The sequence below is a fragment of the Salmo salar genome, chromosome ssa09 (genome assembly GCF_905237065.1).
Source record: "Salmo salar chromosome ssa09, Ssal_v3.1, whole genome shotgun sequence".
NCBI lineage: Eukaryota > Metazoa > Chordata > Actinopteri > Salmoniformes > Salmonidae > Salmo > Salmo salar.
This window is the reverse complement of record NC_059450.1, coordinates 113,034,565-113,058,921: the sequence shown is the minus strand read 5'-3', so window position 1 is coordinate 113,058,921 and position 24,357 is coordinate 113,034,565. Positions and strand designations below refer to the sequence as shown.

At 43.8% G+C, this 24,357-nt stretch overlaps 1 protein-coding gene across 1 annotated transcript in view; it reads left to right on the top strand.

The window, feature by feature from the left end:
• The first annotated feature begins 270 nt into the window (after nucleotides 1-270).
• Nucleotides 271-24,357, top strand: part of LOC106612463 (dopamine receptor D2a) — a 55,133-nt gene continuing 31,046 nt past the window's right edge. Inside the window, 1 exon segment of the mRNA XM_014213610.2 lies at nucleotides 271-689. The gene's annotated coding sequence lies outside the window, so the exon portion shown is untranslated.

Sequence of the window (24,357 nt, the reverse complement as noted above, 5' to 3'; positions counted from 1 at the left end):
ACTTGCAGGAATCTCTATCATTGTCTAACATAATGCCTTTTGGGACTCCTTAACATATATTTAATGAGGCATCTCCTTAAAATATTTTATATCGAATTTTCCCCACCAGTAGGCGGGCCAACAATTCCACTGTCATTCATATTGAAATAATACAGACATGTCCGGCAGACTACATCAACTCAAGATAACTGTCTTTTAAAGAGAAAAATGCGGTTATGCTTTTTTTTCAAAGGTTTAAGAACTAGCCCCGCCTTAATTTTACACAGTCTGTTCTTCTCGTTATAGTTGGAGCGACTGTTCCACCGTCAGCGTTGAAGGTTACCTCGTGCGTAAACGGTGCAGGGAGGAGACGGATATTCCGCTGCTCTCACACTCTATCAACGGCGCCGTATGATGCTAGCCTGAATCTTACCTAAGGTTTTCAACAAACCAAAAATAATATGAACTTGAGTAGGATATTGTAAAACAATGTTTTTGTGAAGAGCGTCCATCGGACCATATGGCAGTGCCTTTGGTGGAGCAACTTATCCTTTGCTTCTGAACAACCAGACTCGATGAACAATTTGAGAACTTTGAGCAAAATGTTCAAGACAAACAGAGGACTTCAAACGCGGTGAATTTGGATATCTTTGGATTTAAAAGACGGATCCCTGTAAGAGCAGTGATTCAATCAAACTTATGGCGTGAAGGTAAGAGCATATCTTGCTCTGACATCTTAACACAGGTCTAACGCTCTAGAGGTGAAATTGAGTGTCCACGTTTATGATAGACTACCCGATACCTGCACTATAAAGGAAAGTGTATACTAGATCCAGTTGCTTAAAGTGATATTTCAAGATCATAATATCGTTTTTTTTTTCGTGTAATTAATGCTTCTCCCTTTTAAGTTTTCATTTGGTAACAATTTGCGCACGGCTGAATTTGAGAAATTGATGAGGTACTGAGTAATTTTATTAAATTAGAGCATATGCTGTAGGGCAATGATCATTTCATGATAAACTAAACGATCTGCTCTAGGCTATGACATTTGCGTGCGTGAGTGCCTGCGTGCGTTAATATGTGTGTTTATGCGTGCGTGTCTGTGTGCGCATAAATATGTATTTACCTGCTTGCTTAAGTTTGTGTGTGTGTTTGTTTGCAAGCATGCTCTCGGCATCAAAGTGAATTTTTGTGGATTTAAGGATCATTTCTGTGTAATATGTCAATGATGGAACATGAAAAGGCTGCATATTGGTCTTCTTCAAAGGCCTTGATGATGGGGCAAAGCAAACGTGATTATGTACACACTCACCACTAGTAAGTAATTTAAAGACTTATTGAATGTTTATGGTCTGCTGTGTCCCATTGATGGTGTGTTTTGTGTTTTTGTGAACTGCCTGTTTTTCTCATGCAGCTTCTGGTTCCTATCAACAAACTCGGAGAATAGCAACACCGTCTTTAATGTCTTAAATGTGTTGCCTTAGAATATAAACTACTGGTACATACAGTAGGCTATACCTAAATCAACGAGGGTTATACATGTAAGGGGTTGTGTTTTGACTATACTCCACTTTATTGTTGTATTTATTATGGATCCCCATTAGTTGCTATCAAGGCAGCAGATACTCTTTATGGGGTCAGGCAAAAATTAAGGCAATTATACAACAACATACACTTCACAACACATTTCACAACACATTAAGTGTATGCCCTCAGGCCACTACTCTACTACCACCACATATCTACAACAGAAAATCCATCCGTGTGTGTGTATTTTATTGTGTGTGTGTGCATGTCTGTGCCTGTGTGTGTTTGTCTCTTCACAGTCCCTGCTGTTCCTTAAGGTGTATTTTTTTTTTAATCTTAAAAAAAAAATCTGATTTAGCTAAAACAACATTTGATCCCGCACAAGTAAATTATTATATGAGCAATGATAAGTTGGAAACCGCAGCCGACAGTCTGTGTACTCATGACAAAAGATGATGATAATTGCTATTTTCATCATTGCTCATATAATAATTTACTTGTGAGGGGCCAAACACTGTTTTAGCAAAAAAATGCAGCAGGCTTTTGGAACATATTTAAAACAATTACACAATTACTGAGAAATACCAATTAGCCAGAATGATGACAAATTAAAATGACTCAATACTCTCCAACTGCAGAGAAATATCTTTAAATGCAAACTGCGGAGAGACAGGAATAAATGTACAAATGGACACACTTGTGCTATAATTATTTAAGCCACAGAAAAGAACTGTTATTATAACTGAATTGCAGGGATTTTGGGTCTGATCAAGCTGTGTTATGCTACTTTAATGATTATTTCTGTTTGTGCTGTCCATTGTCTTGCTTACTGGCAGGTCGGAACCCGATAGCTCCATACCATCTCAATGCGATCCCCTCAGCTCTCTGGTTACTCTGTACTGTATCTCAGTCTTAAGCTGCTGCAATTACCCTATAGATCAGGGTTTCCCAAACTCAGTCCTCGGGCCCCCACCCTGGGTGCACATTTTGGTTTTTGCCCTAAACAGCTGATTCACATAATCAAATCTTGACGATGAGTTGGTTATTTGAATCCACTGTGTAGTACTAGGGCAAAACCCAGGAGGGTGCACGTTGCCTACCCTAGTTTCTAAACGAGAAGGATTCGAACAAGTAGAACAATCTAGCTTTGTTTACATGCTTGAGTCATGTTTGGTTTGTTTGGAGGTAGACTGTAGGCTTCAGCAGATTTCCCCCTTGCAGATAGCTAGCTGTCTCCCATGATTTATGAAGACCTCCGTTTGAATAGTTCAGACACCACCACACTAGTACTGTAGTCTGCCAATACATCATGGCTTATGTTTCTGTACCTTCAGTTTCAATAACAACAACCTTAAAATAATAACACATTAAAGACAGTTTTCTGGTGTGGGTAGGCGTTATCTGACATTGGGGTTTTTCACATATCAATCATTTAATTGTATTGGTCTATTGGAATTTGTCAACAACTGAACTGATATTCCTACTTCGAGTACCTTTTTCTGAGTGTGTCAACTGCCGGACATCTCTTGTGAGCAATGCTCACTGAAAAGAGAGGAGATGGAGGAGGCAGTTAAGTCCAAAAACAAATAAAAGATATGGTCTGCTTATGATGGTGCAGGTTACAGTCACACACTGACACAGTGCATCTGTCTGGTCATTAAGGGGCTATAGGGGTCAACATAATGAAGAGGGTGTAAAGTGTCTGACCAGGAATGAGAATGTTATGCATTTTAAATGGTATTTTACGGCATGTGTGATATGTTCAGGCAAACCTGGGTTCAAATAGCATTTGTTTTCTTACAAATTCAAATACCGAGTGTTTGAATGTCTGCCAGTTGGGCGGGTATACACTTCTAAGACTTATTCCATTGGTTGCATTGTGCCGTGCAAGCTCAATCAAGCACAGCTCAATTATTTTATAGAAAATGAATACTATTTGAACCCAGGTCTGATGTACAGTATCCCTAGTATTTGTTGCATCCAAAATACCATCTACTGTATACTGTCTGGATAACACCTCTTCTTACTGAAACACAGAGGAATACATTTTTACATAACATAGGGAAGATTTCAATTCCATACTCCTCACGTCCTCTCTCATTTCTCCTCAAAACCCATTGGAGGAGAAGGTCAGAGGGGAGGGACTGTATAAACCTTTAGTTGGCACTTAGTCCCTTTGAACTCTTATCCTAAGCTGATCAAAATGTCATACATCTGGCGTCACACTTGATTGAAATGTTTCCTGACAAACCTTATCTAAACAAATGGTCCACTGTGAAATCCTCGCCTTATCATAAGTAAGCAGTCTTGGTTATTTTGGGTGCTTAGAAGCAGAGATCCTTTCTCCCCCTCTATCTCTCTCTCATCCACTGCAGGATTATAAAGAGACAATGCTCCCCTGGGAGACGTTTAACTCCTTTAGTCACAGTCAGGCTAAATTGTCAAAGCTCTCTCCACAGACATACGAACACATGCACACGCATGCACACAACAATACACACGGGCATACACACACACATTCATATGGGTGTCCTCTATGGTTTCTTCTGCATGGCATGATAAAGTATCACAGGTACAGTAGCGGTGCGTGGGTAAAATCACCGGTGAAGCCAAGCCAGGAAAAAAATCTGTATTACAACCTATATGTTGTGATAATTGCGTTGTTTGCCTGTTTAGTTCATATGCCTTGACACTGTGATATATAGGCCTAAGGCCTCCAGAAAATATATTGCATGTAACAAACAGTTACATGACCTACAGTATGGTCAAGCAAGTTCATGTTTCTGACATTTTGGACAACTAAACAACTATTGATTTAAAACCACAGAGTTAATGCAAATCACAAAGAATACACTATTGCAGCACCATTTCAACATCATCAATTAATCATCAATCAAATGTGTTTAGAAAGCCCTTCTTAAATCAGCCTATGTTACAAAGTGTGCAGGTGTAGAAACACGGTGGCTTGGAAAAACTCCCTAGAAAGGCCGGAACCTAGAGATGAACCAGGCTATGAGGGGTGGCCAGTCCTCTTCTGGCTGTGCCGGGTGGAGATTATAACAGAACATGGCCAAGATGTTCAAATGTTCATAGATGACCAGCAGGATCAAATAATAAATCACAGTGGTTGTAGACTGTGCAACTGGTCAGCACCTTAGGAGTAAATGTCAGTTGGCTTTTCAAAGCCAATCATTCAGAGTATCTCTACTGCTCCTGCTGTCTCTAGAGAGTTGAGAACAGCGGGTCTTGGACAAGGTAGCACGTCCGGTGAACAGGTCAGGGTTCCATAGCCGCAGGCAGAACAATTGAAACTAGAGCAGCAGCACGACCAGGTGGACTGGGGACAGGAAGGAGTCATCAGGCCAGATAGTTCTGAGGCATGGTCCTAGGGCTGAGAGAGAGAGCTACTTAAATTCGCACAGGACACTGGATAAGACAGGAGAAATACTCCAGATATAACAGACTGAAACCTTGAAATCAACCCTTGCCTTAACAGGAAGCCAGTGTAGAGAGACTAGCACTGGAGTAATAGGATAAAATCTTTTCGTTCTAGTCAAGATTCTAGCAGCCATGTTTTTAGCACTAACTGAAGTTGATTTAGTGCTTTTTCCAGCTATCCGGAAAGTATAGCATTGCAGTAGTCTAACCTTAGAAGTGACAAAAGCATGGATTCATTTTGCTGTATCATTTTTGGACAAAGTATCTAATTTTGCAATGTTACATAGATTAAAAAAAAAGCTGTCCTTGAAACAGTCTTGATATGTTCGTCAAAAGAGAGATCAGGGTTCAGAGTAACGCTGAGGTCCTTCAGTTTTATTTGAGACGACTGTATAACTAGTACGGGCTATGTGGGACGCTAGCATCCCACCCACGGTACAACCAGTGAAATAGCAGGGCGGCAAATTCAAAACAACAAAAATCTCATAATTCTAATTTCTCAAACATACAACTATTTTACACAATTTTAAAGATACACTTCTCCTTAACCTGTTATGGCTAGGGGGCAGTATTTTCACAGCCGGATAAAAAACGTACCCAATTTAATCTGATTATTACTCCTGCCCAGAAATGAGAATATGCATATAATTATTAGCTTTGGATAGAAAACACTCCAAAGTTTCTAAAACTGTTTGAATGGTGTCTGTGAGTATAACAGAACTCATTTGGCAGGCCAAAACCTGAAGATTCTGTACAGGAAGTACCCTGTCTGACCATTTCTTGGCCTTCTTGATTATCTCTATCCAATACAGGGGATCTCTGCTGTTACGTGACACTTCCTACGGCTCCCATGGGCTCTCAGAAGGCGGCAAAAAGCTGAATGATATCGAGGCAGCCCCTGGCTGAAAAACATTAGCGCGTTTGGATAGTGACCAGTCACAGTACTATGAGACTCAGGCTCGTGCACGAGGGGATCCCATGCTTTTATTTTCTCTCTCTTTTGTACGTAAACACGCTTTCCCGGTCGGAATATTATCGCTTTTTTACGAGAAAAATGGCATAAAAATAGATTGTGAACAGCGGTTGACATGCTTCGAAGTACGGTAATGGAATATTTAGATTTTTATTTGTCACGAAATGCGTCGTGCTCATCACCCTTCTTTACCATTCGGATAGTGTCATGAACGCACTAACAAAACGCCGCTATTTGGATATAACTATGGATTATTTTGAACCAAACCAACATTTGTTATTGAAGTAGCAGTCCTGGGAGTGCATTCTGACGAAGAACACCAAAGGTAATCCAACTTTTCTAATAGTAAATCGGAGTTTGGTCAGGGCTAAACTTGGTGGGTGTCTAAATAGCTAGCCGTGATGGCTGGGCTATCTACTCAGAATATTGCAAAATGTGCTTTCACCGAAAAGCTATTTTAAAATCGGACACCTCGATTGCACAAAGGAGTTCTGTATCTATAATTCTTAAAATAATTGTTATGCTTTTTGTGAACGTTTATCGTGAGTAATTTAGTAAATTCACCGGAGGTTTGCGGGGGGTATGCTAGTTCTGAACGTCACATGCTAATGTAAAAAGCTGTTTTTTGATATAAATATGAACTTGATTGAACAAAACATGCATGTATTGTATAACATAATGTCCTAGGTGTGTCATCTGATGAAGATCATCAAAGGTTAGTGCTGCATTTAGCTGTGGTTTTGTTCTTTGTGACATTATATGCTAGCTTGAAAAATGGGTGTCTGATTATTTCTGGCTGGGTACTCTGCTGACATAATCTGTTTTGCTTTCGCTGTTAAGCCTTTTTGAAATCGGACAGTGTGGTTAGATAAAGGAGAGTCTTGTCTTTAAAATGCTGTAAAATAGTCATATGTTTGAAAAATTGAAGTTTTTGTATTTTTGAGGAATTTGTAATTCGCGCCACGCCTATCATTGGATATTGGAGCAGGTGTTCCGCTAGCGGAACGTCTAGATGTAAGAGGTTTTAACCCAACCACGTTGTCCGATTTCAAAAAGGCTTTACGGCGAAAGAAAAACATTAGATTATATGTTAGGACAGTGCCTAAAAAATAAAAGCCACAGCCATTTTCCAAGCAAGGACAGGCATCACAAAAACCAGAAATACAGCTAAGATGAAGCACTAAACTTTGATGATCTTCATCAGATGACACTCCCAGGACTCAATGTTACAAAATACATGTATGTTTTGTTTGATAAAGTTCATATTTATATCCATAAACCCCATTTTACATTGGCGCATGATGTTCAGAAAATGTTTTCCCACCAAAACCTACGGTGAATGAGCACATCAATTTACAAAAATACTCATCATAAACGTTGATAAACTTTACAACAGTTATTGAAAGAATTATAGATATCCTACACTTTACAACAGTTATTGAAAGAATTATAGATATCCTACTCCTTAATGCAACCGCTGTGTCAGATTTTAAAATAGCTTTTCGGCGATAGCACATTTTTCAATATTCTGAGTACAGAGCTAAACCATCAAAGCAAGCTATACAGTTACCCGCCAAGTTCTGGAGTCAACTAAACTCAGAATTAGTATTATAAATCTTCCCTTACCTTTGCTGATCTTCATCGGAATGCACTCCCAGGACTCCTACTTCCACAAGAAATGTTATTTTTGTTCAAAATACTCCATATTTATGTCCAAATACCTCCGTTTTGTTAGCGCGTTCAGGTCACTAATCCAAAGGCATAATGCGAGAGCGCAGAACCAGAGACGAAAAGTCAAATAGTTCCATTACCGTTCATAGAAATATGTCAAACGATGTTTACAATCAATCCTTAGGGTCTTTTTTAACATAAAACGTTGATAATATTCCAACCGTACAATAGCGTATTCATTACAAGGGAAAAAGGAGAGGCGCGCCAACATGCCCGCGCAGTAAACAACTCACTGGTCCCAGGCAGTCCACTGATTGACTGAGCTCCTATTCTCTGCCCAGTAACAGGAGAAGGATGAAACAAGTTTCTAAAGGCTGTTGACAGCCAATGGAAGCCTTAGGAAGTGCAAAATGACCCCAAAGACACTGTAGTTTGAAAAGGGATTAGATAGAACTACAGCTCACTTCCTGGTTGGATTTCTTCTCAGGTTTTTGCCTGCCATATGAGTTCTGTTATACTCACAGACATCATTCAAACAGTTTTACAAACTTCAGAGTGTTTTCTATCCAAATCGACTACTAATATGCATATCCTACATTCTGAGCCCAAGTAGTAGGCAGTTTAATTTGGGCACGTCATTCATCCGAATTTCCGAATACTGCCCCCTGTCACTGAAAAGATAAGAATCAAGATTAATTGTCAGATTCAAAAGAAGATCTCTTTGTTTCTTGGGACCTAGAACTAGCATCTCTGTTTTGTCCGAGTTTAAAAGTAGAACATTTACCACCATTCTCCTGAAACACAGGCTTCCAGGTAGGGCAATTTTAGGGCTTCACCATGTTTCATCGAAATGTACAGCTGTGTGTCGCCCGAATAGCAGTGAAAGTTAACATTATGTTTCTGAATGACATCTCACCAAGTGGTTTATATATATATATATATATATATTACTGCTCAAAAAAATAAAGGGAACACTTACACAACACATCCTAGATCTGAATGAAAAAAATAATCTTATTAAATACTTTTTTCTTTACATAGTTGAATGTGCTGACAACAAAATCACACAAAAATAATCAATGGAAATCCAATTTATCAACCCATGAAGGTCTGGATTTGGAGTCACACTCAAAATTAAAGTGGAAAACCACACTACAGGCTGATCCAACTTTGATGTAATGTCCTTAAAACAAGTCAAAATGAGGCTTAGTAGTGTGTGTGGCCTCCATGTGCCTGTATAACCTCCCTACAATACCTGGGCATGCTCCTGATGAGGTGGCGGATGGTCTCCTGAGGGATCTCCTCCCAGACCTGGACTAAAGCATCCGCCAACTCCTGGACAGTCTGTGGTGCAACGTGGCGTTGGTGGATGGAGCGAGACATGATGTCCCAGATGTGCTCAATTGGATTCAGGTCTGGGGAACGGGCGGGCCAGTCCATAGCATCAATGCCGTCCCCTTGCAGGAACTGCTGACACACTCCAGCCACATGAGGTCTAGCATTGACTTGCATTAGGAGAAACCCAGGGCCAACCGCACCAGCATATGGTCTCACAAGGGGTCTGAGGATCTCATCTCGGTACCTAATGGCAGTCAGGCTACCTCTGGCGAGCACATGGAGGGCTGTGCGGCCCCCCAAAGAAATGCCACCCCACACCATGACTGACCCACCGCCAAACCGGTCATGCTGGAGGATGTTGCAGGCAGCAGAACGTTCTCCACAGCGTCTCCAGACTCTGTCACGTCTGTCACGTGCTCAGTGTGAACCTGCTTTCATCTGTGAAGAGCACAGGGCGCCAGTGGCGAATTTGCCAATCTTGGTGTTCTCTGGCAAATGCCAAACGTCCTGCACGGTGTTGGGCTGTAAGCACAACCCCCACCTGTGGACGTCGGGCCCTCATACCACCCTCATGGAGTCTGTTTCTGACCGTTTGTGCAGACACATGCACATTTGTGGCCTGCTGCAGGTCATTTTGCAGGGCTCTGGCAGTGCTCCTCCTGCTCCTCCTTGCACAAAGGCGGAGGTAGCGGTCCTGTTGCTGAGTTGTTGCCCTCCTACGACCTCCTCCACTTCTCCTGATGTACTGGCCTGTCTCCTGGTAGCGCCTCCATGCTCTGGACACTACGCTGACAGACACAGCAAACCTTCTTGCCACAGCTCGCATTGATGTGCCATCCTGGATGAGCTGCACTACCTGAGCCACTTGTGTGGGTTGTAGACTCCGTCTCATGCTACCACTAGAGTGAAAGCACCGCCAGCATTCAAAAGTGACGAAAACATCAGCCAGGAAGCATAGGAACTGAGAAGTTGTCTGGGGTCCCCACCTGCAGAACCACTCCTTTATTGGGGGTGTCTTGCTAATTGCCTATAATTTCCACCTGTTGTCTATTCCATTTGCACAACAGCATGTGAAATGTATTGTCAATCATTGTTGCTTCCTAAGTGGACAGTTTGATTTCACAAAAGTGTGATTGACTTGGAGTTACATTGTGTTGTTTAAGTATTCCCTTTATTTTTTGAGCAGTGTATATAGTGAAAACAGTAGTGGTCCTAAAATGGAGCCTTGAAGAACACCGACATTTACAGTTGATTTCTAAGAGAACAAACCATCCACAGAGACAAACTGATATCTTTCTGACAGATAAGATCTAAACCAGGCCAGAACTTGTCTGTGTAAACCAATTGGTGTTTCCAATCTCTCCAAAAGAATGTGGTGATCGATGGTATCAAAAGCAGCACGAAGGTCTAGGAGCATGATGGCTCCGAAAGCCTTTTGGAGTGGGTCTGTGGACTTTTCCATGTGAATATTAAAGTCACCAAAAATGTGAATATTATCTGCCATGACTACAAGGTCCAATAGGAATTCAGGGAACTCGGTGAGGAACGCTGTATATGGCACAGGAGGCCTGTAAACAGTAGCTATAAAAAGTTATTGTGTAGGCTGCATAGATTTCATGACAAGAAGCTAAAAAGATGAAAACGCAGTGGGTTTTTTTTGGGGGGGGGGGAATTGAAATTAGCATTCGTAAATGTTGGCAACACCTCCGCCTTTGCGAGATGCGTAGGGGATATGGTCACTAGTGTAACCAGGAGGTGAGGCCTCATTTAACACAGTAAATTCATCAGGCTTAAGCCATGTTTCAGTCAGGCCAATCGCATCAAGATTATGATCAGTGATTAGTTCATTGACTATAACTGCCTTGGAAGTGAGGGATCGAACATTAAGTAGCCCTATTTTGAGATGAGATATCACAATCTCTTTCAATAATGACAGGAATGGAGGAGGTCTTTAGTCCAGTGAGATTGCTAAGGCGAACACCGCCATGTTTTGTTTTGCCCAACCTAGATCAAGGCACAGACACAGTCTCAATGGGGATAGCTGAGCTGACTACACTGACTGTGCTAGTGGCAGACTCCACTAAACTGGCAGGCTGGCTATCTCATTTTGGAGCTAGGGTAGTTAGAGCCCTGTCTATGTTCGTAGATGAGAGCACCCCTCCAGCTAGGATGGAGTCTGTCACTCCTCAGCAGGCCAGGCTTGGTCCTGTTTGTGGGTGAGCCCAGAAAGAGGGACAATTATCTACAAATTCTATCTTTTGGGAGGGGCAGAAAAGTTTTCAACCAGCGATTTGAGTTGTGAGACTGCTGTAGAGCTCATCACTCCCCCTAACTGGGAGGGGGCCAGAGACAATTACGCAATCTTTCAAGCTGATTTACACGCTGAAGCTACGTTGCACTTGGTGACCTCTGACTGTTTCATCCTAACATCGTTGGTGCCGACGTGGATAACATATCCCTATACTCTCTACACTCACCAGTTTTAGCCTTAGCCAGCACAATCGTCAGATTAGCCTTAACGTCGGTAGCCCTGCCCCCTGGTAAACAGCGTGTGATCGCTGGATGATTCGTTTTAAGTCTAATACTGCGGGTAATGGAGTCGCCAATGACTAGGGTTTTCAATTTGTCAGAGCTAGTGGTGGGAGGCTTCGGCGTCTCAGATCACGTAACGGGAGGAGGAGAGACCAGAAAAGGCTCGCCCTCTGACTCCGACTCGCTGCTTAATGGGGAGAACCGGTTGAAGTTTCTGTCGGCTGAATGAGCGACACCAGTTGAGCATTCCTACAGCATTTCCCTCCAGAAGCCATGAGAAAATTGTCTGGCTGTGGGGACTGTGCGAGGGGATTTATTCTACTATCTGTACTTACTGGTGGCACAGACGCCGTTTCATCCTTTCCTACACTTAAATTACCCTTGCCTAATGATTACGTCTGAAGCTGGGCTTTTTAAGCACTAACTAATTAATTACCCTATAACTAATTACCCTATAGATCAGGGTTTCCCAAACTCAGATCGTTCTCCTGTATATTATGAGTACAGTGACTGCAATTGGAATGCATAATGTTAATGATACTACTTAGCTTCGGCTGGTGGAGGTCCTGACGAACCACATCCAGATAAAGCGTCTGGGGTGAAAAAGTTGAATGAAAACAGTCGAGCGAGGGGGGGTAAAAAATAAAATGTATAAAACGGTAATTAAAAAGCAAAAACCGTAAAGTTGGCAGCTAGCTAAGTAAGGTTAGCAAAAAAACACACAGCAGCACGTAAACAAGTCTAATAGATGCTTAGTCTAGTAGAGTGACAACTAAAACGTACCAAAAACAATTTAGTCCAATCAACGTAAGCTAAATATGATATGGCTGTTCATGGTACTGATTTTCTGTGTGTGTTTGTGCGTGTGTGTTTTGCATGTGCATGCAAGTTGAAAAAAAAACATGTCGACTCACCCTACTTTTAGAGAAACGCCAATGCCATCCTCCTCTTTCATGTTGCCTAAATGGTCTATGACTCTCATACAGTACACACTTTTAGTTTTTGTTGTCTTAGGCTACCTGGCTAAAATGCTTGCTCGATCAGCCTAACGTTCATTCCTTGGCAATGATGCGTCAGGCCAGCTAGTTAACATTAGCCTACATCTAGCTACATATTGAACTTCCATCCTCTCAGGCCAGGGGAACAATGTATGAATTAATGGTTGGATCAGAATCTGCGTTATAATCATTGGACAGTATGGAGAATTAAGTAAAACCATAAGTCCAAATCCTTATATCCATCCATCCAAATCGTTATCTCCATAGCAAAGAGACAATCTTAGCTAGCTAGCTAGCCACCGGAGGACTACGACACAACGTGATGCAAGTGTTTTCTGTCAAGGACATTTAGCTTCTGGTGTGATGTGATTGGTACGAAGCCAAATCCAAACTGGCTTCCCTTGACACTTTTGTTTTGGTGCGCCAGGAACATTCAAAGATGAGCTCGCTCAGATTAGCTCAACTCTGATTGGCTATTATTTTATGAATGTTTTATCTAAGGGGGCCAAATGCTCGCTGGCTTGCCGTGCATTCAATGCTATGAATGGCAACAATGTCATATTATTTTTGACCAGACAGCATCAGATGGATGGGCTACACATACTGAGACAGAGGGGTACTGTTTTGTTCGCTCGGATGCTTTCTCTGGTGAGATACATTCCGCTTCTTGCGAATTGAAGGAAATTCATGAAACACAGAAACGATTTGTAAATGTTTTGGGGAAGCCTGGCTTCTCTTGGCAGCCATGAATACACACCACTGCACAGGTAAAGGATGTACAAAAATATGCATATTAAGCTCCCTACAAGTTTGAAACAACGATTGTCCAAATGACTGACTATTGTGCAAAAAAAGAGAGCGAAGAAAAGTGCTTGAGTGACATGAAATCTCTCAACAACTATCTCAATGTGCCAACATGTTCAGTCAAAGGACCATTAACTGTGAATGTGGCACTAGATCTGGACTGGTCCCCTTAGACATTTTGTTCAGAATGACTAGCTTTAGATTAAGCCTTGGTGCTATATTGTAATTACTTCGCCACCATGGCCTATTTATTGGCTTAACTCCCTTATCTTACCTTATTTGCACTCACTGTACAGTGGGGGAAAAAAGTATTTGATCCCCTGCTGATTTTGTACGTTTGCCCACTTACAAAGAAATGATCAGTCTATAAATTTAATAGTAGGTTTATTTGAACAGTGAGAGACAAAATAACAACAAAGATATCCAGAAAAACGCATGTCAAAAATGTTATAAAGTGATTTTGTATTTTAAGGAGGGAAATAAGTATTTGACCCCTCTGCAAAACATGACAGTACTTGGTGGCAAAACTCTTGTTGGCAATCACAGAGGTCAGACGTTTCTTGTAGTTGGCCACCAGGTTTGCACACATCTCAGGAGGGATTTTGTCCCACTCCTCTTTGCAGATCTTCTCCAAGTCATTAAGGTTTCCAGGCTGACGTTTGGCAACTCGAACCTTCAGCTCCCTCCACAGATTTTCTATGGTATTAAGGTCTGGAGACTGGCTAGGCCACTCCAGGACCTTAATGTGCTTCTTCTTGAGCCAATCCTTTGTTGCCTTGGCCGTGTGTTTTGGGTCATTGTCATGCTGGAATACCCATCCACGACCCATTTTCAATGCCCTGGCTGAGGGAAGGAGGTTCTCACCCAAGATTTGACAGTACATGGCCCCGTCCATCGTCCCTTTGATGCTGTGAAGTTGTCATGTCCCCTTAGCAGAAAAACACCCCCAAAGCATAATGTTTCCACCTCCATGTTTGACGGTGGGGATGGTGTTCTTGGGGTCATAGGCAGCATTCCTCCTCCTCCAAACACGGCGAGTTCCATTTTGGTCTCATCTGACCACAACACTTTCACCAGTTGTCCTCTGAGTCATTCAGATGTTCATTGGCAAACTTCAGACGGGCATGTATATGTATTCTTGAGCAGGGGAACCTTGCAGGCGCTGCAGGATTTCCGTCCTTCACGGCGTAGTGTGTTACCAATTGTTTTCTTGGTGACTATGGTCCCAGCTGCCTTGAGATCATTGACAAGATCCTCCCGTGTAGTTCTGGGCTGATTCCTCACCGTTCTCATGATCATTGCAACTCCACGAGGTGAGATCTTGCATGGAGCCCCAGGCCGAGGGATATTGACAGTTCTTTTGTGTTTCTTCCATTTGCGAATAATCGCACCAAATGTTGTCACCTTCTCACCAAGCTGCTTGGCGATGGTCTTGTAGCCCATTCCAGCTTTGTGTAGGTCTTCAATCTTGTCCCTGACATCCTTGGAGAGCTCTTTGGTCTTGGCCATGGTGGAGAGTTTGGAATCTGATTGCTTCTGTGGACAGGTGTCTTTTTTACAGGTAACAAGCTGCGGTTAGGAGCACTCCCTTTAAGAGTGTGCTCCTAATCTCAGCTCGTTCCCTGTATAAAAGACACCTGGGAGCCAGAAATCTTTCTGATTTGAGAGGGGGTCAAATACTTATTTCCCTCATTAAAATACAAATCAATTTATAACATTTTTGACATGCGTTTTTCTGGATATTTTTGTTGTTATTCTGTTTCTCACTGTTCAAATAAACCTACCATTAAAATTATAGACTGATCCTTTCTTTGTCAGTGGGCAAACGTACAAAATCAGCAGGGGATCAAATACTTTTCCCCCCCACTGTATATATATTTACTTTTTGTTTTCTTTTGTTCTACGGTATTATTGACTGTATGTTTTGTTTATTCCATATGTAACTCTGTGTTGTTGTATGTGTCGAATTGCTATGCTTTATCTTGGCCAGGTCGCAGTTGCAAATGAGAACTTGTTCTCAACTAGCCTACCTGGTTAAATAAAGGTGAAATACAAAAAACAGATGGTTGGTGACATTGACAGACCCCGAGGTGTGTCGGGAACAACATTTACCCAGCTTTGAAGTGCAGAACCTCTCTTTTGTGATGTTAGTTGAGAAACGTTTCAGGAAGATCTAAATGTTAGACTACACAGTGTGGCTTAGTGTGTGTATAGTTTAAATAGCTTTTTAACTGCAGTTTAGAAATGTTCCCCCAACTGGTACAAAATGGCCGTTCCTGTGGGCTTTCATACATACAGTAATGGTCCAATCAAATATGTTCTTATTAAAGATTTACATCTGGAAATAGCATGTATCCATTTAGACCTTGGCCCTTAACCTCAACATCACAGGCATTCATTAAAAGCTTTTAGTGTTGTTAAATGAATAATATCTCTGTAATTGCTTCTGTGTGGGATTCATACTCTCCATAGGCTCCCCTTTATAATTTAGTCCTTGATCTCTCTGATTGAACTGTCCTACACACAGTTAGATTTTCAAGTTTACATTTTCAAGTTTTAATGTCACGTGTACAAGTATAGTGAAATGCCTTTCTTACAAACTCAAAACCCAACAACGCAATAATCAATAACAACGTAATACTAGAAAAAAACCATGAGAAATAATAAGAAATATGAAGAACACAATAAGTAAGTAAGCATACTATATACAGGGTAGGGCTGACTCCATTTAGTTGACTGGTCGATTGTTTGGTCGATAGGCTGTTGGTCGACTGAGATTTCTTTTAGTCGAGCAGTCACAATTATTTTTTTTCATGGTGCACAAGACACCCATCTGATTCGCGTCTGTCTCAGTGGACTAATCCATTGTGGAGGCCACGGGGATGGCACAGTCCATCACTCTAAGACCTGATACCGAAACTGTGTATGCTTATATTATGTAAAAATAATGGTGCAACACTAATAAATGTTATTTAAGGACAAAAATGGTTTCTCCCGCGTTGGATATGGTCGCTGTTTCAGAACCGCGGACAATCTTCAGTGTGCAGTAGAATTTGCTTATTTCCCTATGTTGCTATGTACATAATAGCAAAGTTAACCAACATATTGGGATGAAAACAATGTGGCGGAAGCAGCAGCAGCAGAGACAAGGAAACGGCCCTTGCTTTAGCCTGTCTCAAAATTGAGGCTATTGATTATAGACCTAACTTTTAAATGTGCCTGGCTTTATAAATCAATCATATATATCAACATAAATAAAACAGATCTTGCTTCTGTTGCCTGTTTGAGTGTTTGTTTAATAGCCTACTGATTCCGTGAGCACCAAGCCTTATGCAACTGCAAAATGTTGGATAAAGCAATATCACTGATTTGTCCGTCTTTTTTATCTTTGTCATACTGCAATAAAGGCTTTACATTTTTTTTGTTAGAACAAACTGGTAGTACGTTTTGATTTAGTGTTGTTTACACTGTTCCAAACATGCAGAAAAACTATATTGTAATCTAACAGCACCTGTTTGTCACACATAATATGCACGCAGCTCTCGCCCCTATAGCCCCCTTTTCTTGATCTCCTTCTTATTGTTATTATTATGATCATCATTATTATAACAATAATAATGTCGTAATCATTAGTAAGATTTGTATAGTAGCTTTGTATAACCACCATCGAGCTGTAGGCCTAAGAGCGTGTCCTGTTTAGTCTTAATGCCGTAACTTACTTAGGCCTATATTTCAATATATAGGCTACTGTATCATTTATTCAATCAATCATTAATTTGTTCATGCCATCACACAACATACGAGACATTCATGCTTTGAAATGCAATCAAGCATTTTAGTTTTAAAATTAAATTACAAGGGGAGCTTTGTATAATTAGCCTGAACATGAAATAAACAGCAATTCATGAATGTGTGATGTAATAAAGTGTAAGGGCTGTCGTCGCAAGAAAACCAAGATGCAGCGGAGTTAGTGTTCATCTTCAGGAATTTATTAAACAACGTGAACACTATACAAAAACAAGAAAACCGACAGCCACACAGTACTGTCAGGTGACAACACGAAACAGAAACAATCACCCACAAAACCAAAAGGAAAAATAGGCTGCTTATAAGTGACTCCCAATCAGCAACAACGAACTTCAGCTGTGCCTGATTGGGAGCCACACACAGACCAAAACAAGGAAATACAAAACATAGAAAAATGAACATAGAATGTAACACCCTGGCCTAACCAAAATAAAAAACAAAAACCCTCTCTATGGCCAGGGCGTTACATAAAGGCTTTATATATAATTTATTTCCTGTTAGAACAGACTCTCTGGTACACTTATTTGGTGTTGTTTACACTGTTCCAAACGGTCAGAAAAAGTAATAATATTGTAACCTAACAGCAACTGTTTGGCACACATAATACTCACTCAACTCTTGCTCCCTATACCCTCCTTTCTCTGGATCTCCAATAGTTTCCACAACTAAGTCAAATGTCTTCCACAGATCGGACTTCCCCTTTCCCTCCTGAGCAACCAGTAAACCAGTTTCGAGTTTCTTTTTCATGTCCTCTGCATCCATTTTGCTGTTACGTGTTTCTGTGTTTTATTGATGTGATTATGATAGGCTATAGGTCAGGCCCTATTGGTTACATGCATGCGTACATGTTTCACATAAAGACAGCAAGGGTTGAGAGAATAGGGAATGTTTTTCCTACACAAATTAGGGATTTCGATAACAGAACTTTTCAATCAGAAACAAGTAAGAAACGAAATGGCTGAAATGATGTTGCAGCTTCAGTACAGACCGCGCAATAAACACTTGCTGTGTTCAGTTTTTTTGTCTTTGGTGCAACTTCTGGAGAACAATTGTGCTTGATGCCACAGTGTAAGTGTTTTCATCAAATATTGCAAGACCGTTGAGTGAGATTTGATGTCAAAGTCACAAGATGCAACGAATTTACCATAGAATGTTGAGTATTTATTGAATTTGCATCGGGGACAATAGAAAAAACACATGGCAAAGGGACACAACTGAGATGACACAACATCTCAGAAAAGCAAAAAGGGCAATTTTATTGTAGCAGTGTGACTACATACACAAATTGAATTCTTTAGTAACAAAAAACGACCTACGTTATTCGCAAACATCTCAAACAAGTTCAAGGCAGAATTAAATGGATTTTTCTGTCATTCTCCGTTGCTAGCTGCTTCAGGTAGGGCTTTACCTACAAGCATGAGCTTCACCTGGGCCTCCTATGCAGACAGCTGAGTAGGAAAGTAGGCAGAGAAGCGCACCAGAGACGTGGCTAGGTGTTAGGAAAGAGCTTCCCCACAACCTAATGAGGCTTGTTAACGTCCCCCTTCTCTGATTCCTCCGACAGGCAGATGCTCCACAGCTTCCCAGATTACTTTATTTGAGTAGCTAGTAGCTAAAATCAGTAGAACTAGTACCTGGTTTCTGTTATATTCTGATTGCATGTCTAAAGTTAAGTGTTTATTAAAAGGCTATTGGTTTCTAATGCTTACATTGCAGTTTATGGAATCTATGAGTCAGTTCAGCTGGTGTGAACTTTGATTGTTGTCTTCTTGAACCCATCAGGAGGTTCGTAAATATTTCATTAGTCGGATACTATCAAAAGTGAACGCCTTTTATACCTATGTTGTCCTCTCACGATATGGCCACAATTAAATCTTAGCTCTCAGTGTATTGCAATGAATAAGCCTTCACCGAACACATTTTGTATCAACCGTAAGGAGTGTAAATCGTAAACATCTGAGCATTTTTCTTCATCAGTGTTTGCAGCATTCATCAAAGTGTAAACAAACAATTTCCCGTGTTGTTGTAAAATATGTGACCTGCAAATCTCCCCCGTAAACATTTATAGAGTGATGAAGTGCTACTCGTGTTCAAACATCCCCTCGAAGGCTTAAAGAGTTACTCACCCATTTCTGATCAGCTGTATTTGATTCACTAACCCAACACAGGAATACCTCTTGGATACGAATCAATTTGATATGAATCAGAGCCATATTCTTTTGGACCTTGAAAGAGCCTCGTTGCAGGTTGTACTTTTAGTTGGAGCCTGAGAAATGTTAAATTATTATTACTGTGGAAACACTCCCCTGTCTTTGTTCAGATCGAGGCCCCAATATTTTAGAAGATGATACAGTGAATTCATTTTGTATCTGGAACAGCTTCTGTTATTTTATTAATGCAATCAATTCTCACTTTTTCCAATTTTCTCTTGTTTACAATTTTTTTTATCTGGGAAAAGTTCCAAACCGGAATAGATGCACATTTAGAGGGCAAGGATGGTAATTATTCTTAGTGATGTAACCATTTGAAGGAAATAATTGCACTAAGAAGATAAAGAAGAAGATAAAGGGAAGAGATGGTAATTGCTACTGTATGCAGGCCAGGGAGGGCTTTTTCTTCTCTGTACAGTAGCGGTACAATGACCCTGCTTCGTAAATGACTAAATGATGACTACCTACCGAAAGCATGTCAGTAGGTAGCCAGACAGAGGTAAAATGGGTATACAGTATAATGACTATCTAGGACAAGGGCGGACTGGGACCAGAAATCTGTCAGGTATGCATAAATGGCTGCAAGGGAGTCAGGTGCAGGAGAGCAGGTATTTGGTAGCACACGGAGCCTTTTATTCAGGCAAACCAAAAGCACACGGCACAATGAAAATGAAATACAAAACGGGTATACATAACCCAGCGCAACCAGACTAACGTGCGCATACATCAGCACAGATAAACAATACCACACAAAGACATGGGGGAAACAGAGGGTTAAATACACAACACATAATGAGGGACAATGAGAACCAGGTGTGTGGAAAAATGAGCCAAAACAAATGGAAAATTAAAAATGGATCGGCGATGGCTAGAAGGCCGGTGACGTCGACCGCCGAACACCTCCCGAACAAGGAGAGGCATCGACTTCGGCAGAAGTCGTAACAGTACCCTCCCGACGCACGGCTCCAGCAGTGCGTCGACACCGGCCTCGGGGACGACCCAGAGGAGGAGGCGCAGGGCGATCCGGATGGAGACGGTGGAACTCTTGCAGCAGAGAAGGATCTAACACGTCCTCCACCAGAACCCAGCATCTCTCCTCCGGACCGTACCCCTCCCAGTCCACAAGGTACTGAAGGCCCCTCGCCCAACGTCTCAAATCCAGTATGGAACGAACGGAGTACGCCGGGGCCCCCTCGATGTCCAGAGGGGGCGGAGGAACCTCCCGCACCTCAGCCTCCTGGAGCAGACCAGCCACCACCGGCCTGAGGAGACACATGGAACGAGGGGTTAATGCGGTAATCGGGGGGAAGCTGTAACTTATAACATACCTCGTTCACTCTCCTCAGGACTTTAAATGGCCCCACAAACCGCGGACCCAGCTTCCGGCAGGGCAGGCAGAGGGGCAGGTTTCGGGTCGAGAGCCAGACCCGGTGCGAACACCGGGGCCTCACTGCGGTGACGGTCTGTGCCCACTTTCTGGCGCAGCACGGCACGCTGAAGGTGGACATGAGCGGCGTCCCATGTCTCCTCCGTGCGCCAGAACCAATCATCCACCACAGGAGCTTCGGTCTGACTCTGATGCCAAGGAGCCAGAACCGGCTGATACCCCAATACATACTGGAGGGGGGTGAGGTTAGTGGATGAGTGGCGGAGCGAGTTCTGGGCCATCTCGGCCCAGGGCACGAACGCTGCCCACTCCCCCGGCCGGTCCTGGTAATAGGACCTCAGAAACCTACTCACACCCTGGTTTACTCTCTCCACCTGCCCATTACTCTCGGGGTGAAAACCTGAGGTAAGGTTGACCGAGACCCCCAGACGTTCCATGAACGCCTTCCAAACCCTTGAGGGGAACTGGGGACCTCGATCAGACACTATATCCTCAGGCACCCCGTAGTGCTGGAAGACGTGTGTAAACAAGGCCTCCGCAGTCTGTAGGGCCGTAGGGAGACCGGGCAGAGGGAGGAGACGGCAGGACTTAGAAAAATGATCCACAACGACCAGGATCGTGGTGTTACCCTGTGAAGGAGGAAGATCAGTTAGGAAATCCACCGACAGGTGTGACCATGGCCGTTGTGGAACGGGTAAGGGTTGTAACTTACCCCTTGACAGGTGTCAAGGAGCCTTACACTGGGCGCACATTGAGCAGGAGGAAACATAATCCCTCACGTCCTTAGCCAAGGTGGGCCACCAGTACTTCCCGCTCAGACAGCGCACTGTCCGACCGATGCCTGGATGACCAGAGGAGGGTGACGTGTGGGCCCAATAGATCAGCCGGTCACAGACAGCAGACGGAACGTACAGACACCCAGCGGGACACTGGAGGGGAGCGGCCTCTGTACTCAACGCCCGCTCAATGTCCGCATTCAGCTCCCACACCACCGGCACCACCAGGCAGGAGGCCGGGAGTATGGGAGTGGGATCCATGGGCCGCTACTCTGTGTCATACAGCCGGGACAGTGCGTCTGCCTTCACGTTCTGTGAACCTGGTCTGTAAGAAAGGGTGAAAACAAAACGAGTGAAAAACATGGCCCACCTTGCCTGGCGCGGGTTCAGTCTCCTCGCCGCCCGGATGTACTCCAGATTACGGTGGTCAGTGCAGATGAGAAAAGGGTGTTTAGCCTCCTCAAGCCAATGTCTCCACGCTTTCAAAGCCTTGACAACGGCCAATAACTCCCAGTCCCCCACATCATAGTTTCGCTGGGCTGAGCTTCTTTGAGAAGAAGGCACAGGGGCGGAGCTTCGGTGGCGAACCCGAGCGCTGAGAAAGCACAGCTCCTATCCCAGCCTTGGACGCGTCCACCTCAACTATGAACGCCAAAGAGGGATCCAGATGAGCCAGCACGGGAGCCGAAGTAAACAGAGCTCTTAGCTTCCCAAAAGCCCTGTCCGCCTCAGCTGACCACTGCAACCGTACAGGACCCCCCCTTCAGCAGTGAGGTAATGGGAGCAGCTACCTGGCCAAAACCCTGGATAAATCTCCGGTAGTAATTGGCAAACCTTAAAAATCGCTGCACCTCCTTTACTGTGGTGGGAGTCGGCCAATTACGCACTGCTGCAATGCGGTCACTCTCCATCTCCACCCCTGATGTGGAAATGCGATACCCTAGGAAGGAGACTGCCTGCTGAAAGAACAGGCATTTCTCAGCCTTGACGTACAGGTCATGCTCCAACAGTCGTCCAAGTACCCTGCGCACCAAGGACACATGCTTGGCGCGTGTAGCGGAGTATATCAGAATGTCATTGATATACACCACTACTCCCTGCCCGTGCAGGTCCCTGAAAATCTCGGCTACAAAGGATTGGAAGACTGATGGAGCATTCATCAACCCGTACGGCATGACGAGTTACTCATAATGCCCTGTGATGGTACTAAACTCTGTCTTCCACTCATCTCCCTCCCGAATACGCACCAGGTTATACGCACTCCTGAGATCCAGTTTCGTGAAGAAGCGCGCCCCACGCATTGACTCAATCGCCATGGCAATAAGAGGTAGATGGTAACTGTACCTCACTGTGATTTGATTGAGACCTTTATAGTCAATGCATGGGCATAAACCTCCATCCTTCTTCACAAAAAAGAAACTCGAGGAGGGGTTGGGTGAAGTGGAGGACCGAATGTACCCCTGACGCAGGGATTCAGAGACATATGTTTCCATAGCCTCCGTCTCCGCCTGTGAGAGGGGATACACGTGACTCCTGGGAAGTGCAATGCCTACCAGGAGATCTATCGCACAATCGCCATGTCGATGAGGTAGTAATTGAGTCGCCTTCTTTTTACAGAAGGCGAAAGCCAAATCGGCATATTCAGGGGGAATGCGCACGGTGGAAACCTGGTCTGGACTCTCCACCGTAGTAGCCCCAATGGAAACCCCTAAACGCTTACCTGAGCACTCTTGCGACCACCCTGTGAGAGCCCTCTGTGGCCAAGAAACAGTGGGGTTGTGACAGACTAACCAGGGTAGGCCCAGCCCCACTGGAAACGCAGGAGAGTCAATATTGAAGAGATGAATTCTCTCCATATGACCCCCCTGCATCACCATGCCCAAAGGAGTGGTGACCTCCCTAATCAACCCTGACCCTAATGGTCGACTATCTAAGGCGTGAACGGGGAAAGGTACATCCACGGGAACGATGGGGATCCCTAAACTATGTGCAAATGATCTGTCAATAAAATTCCCAGCCGCGCCTGAATCGACGAGCACCTTATGCTGGGAATGCGGGGAAAACTCAGGAAAAGTGACAAACAAAAACATGTGTGCAACAGAGGGCTCTGGGTGAGAATGGTGCCTTCTTACCTGGGGTGACGCCAAAGTGCCCTGCCTGCTGCCTCGAACCCTAGAGGAACCAACACCGCACCGACCAGCAGTGTGACCTCTGCGACCACAAATGGTACATGTGAGAGCCCCTCCGGTCTCACTGTGCTCAGTACCTCCTAAATCCATAGGCACCGGAGCGGTGGTGCTGGGAAAAGGAATCGACAGATCCCTCTCTGGATGTCTGCCGGTGACCAGCGGGTCATCCAGCCGAATGGACATGTCCACCAGCTGGTCGAAGGTAAGCGTGGTATCCCTGCAGGCCAACTCCCGACGGACATCCTTGCGCAGGCTGCAATGGTAGTGGTCGATGAGAGCCCTGTCGTTCCATCCCGCTCCAGCGGCCAATGTCCGAAATTCCAGTGAGAACTCCTGGGCACTCCTCGTCGCCTGCCTTAGGTGGAACAAACGTTCACCCGCCGCTTTACCTTCCGGAGGGTGGTCGAAGACTGCCCGGAAGCGGCGGGTGAAGTCCGTGAAGTCATCCAACGCCGCATCTCCCCATACGGCGTGGGCCCACTCGAGCTTTCCCTGAGAGGCACGAGAGGAGGGCGGCCACTCTCTCCCTTCCCGAGGGAGCTGGATAGACGGTGCTCAGGTAGAGGTCCAGCTGTAGCAGGAAGCCCTGGCACCGTGCCGCCGTTCCATCATACTCTCCGGGAAGGGCGAGACGCATCCCACTGGAACCGGATACAGGAGGGATGGTTAGTGAGGACTCCTGTTGTACTGGAGGACCTCCTTGTCTCTCCCAGTGATCCATCATCTGA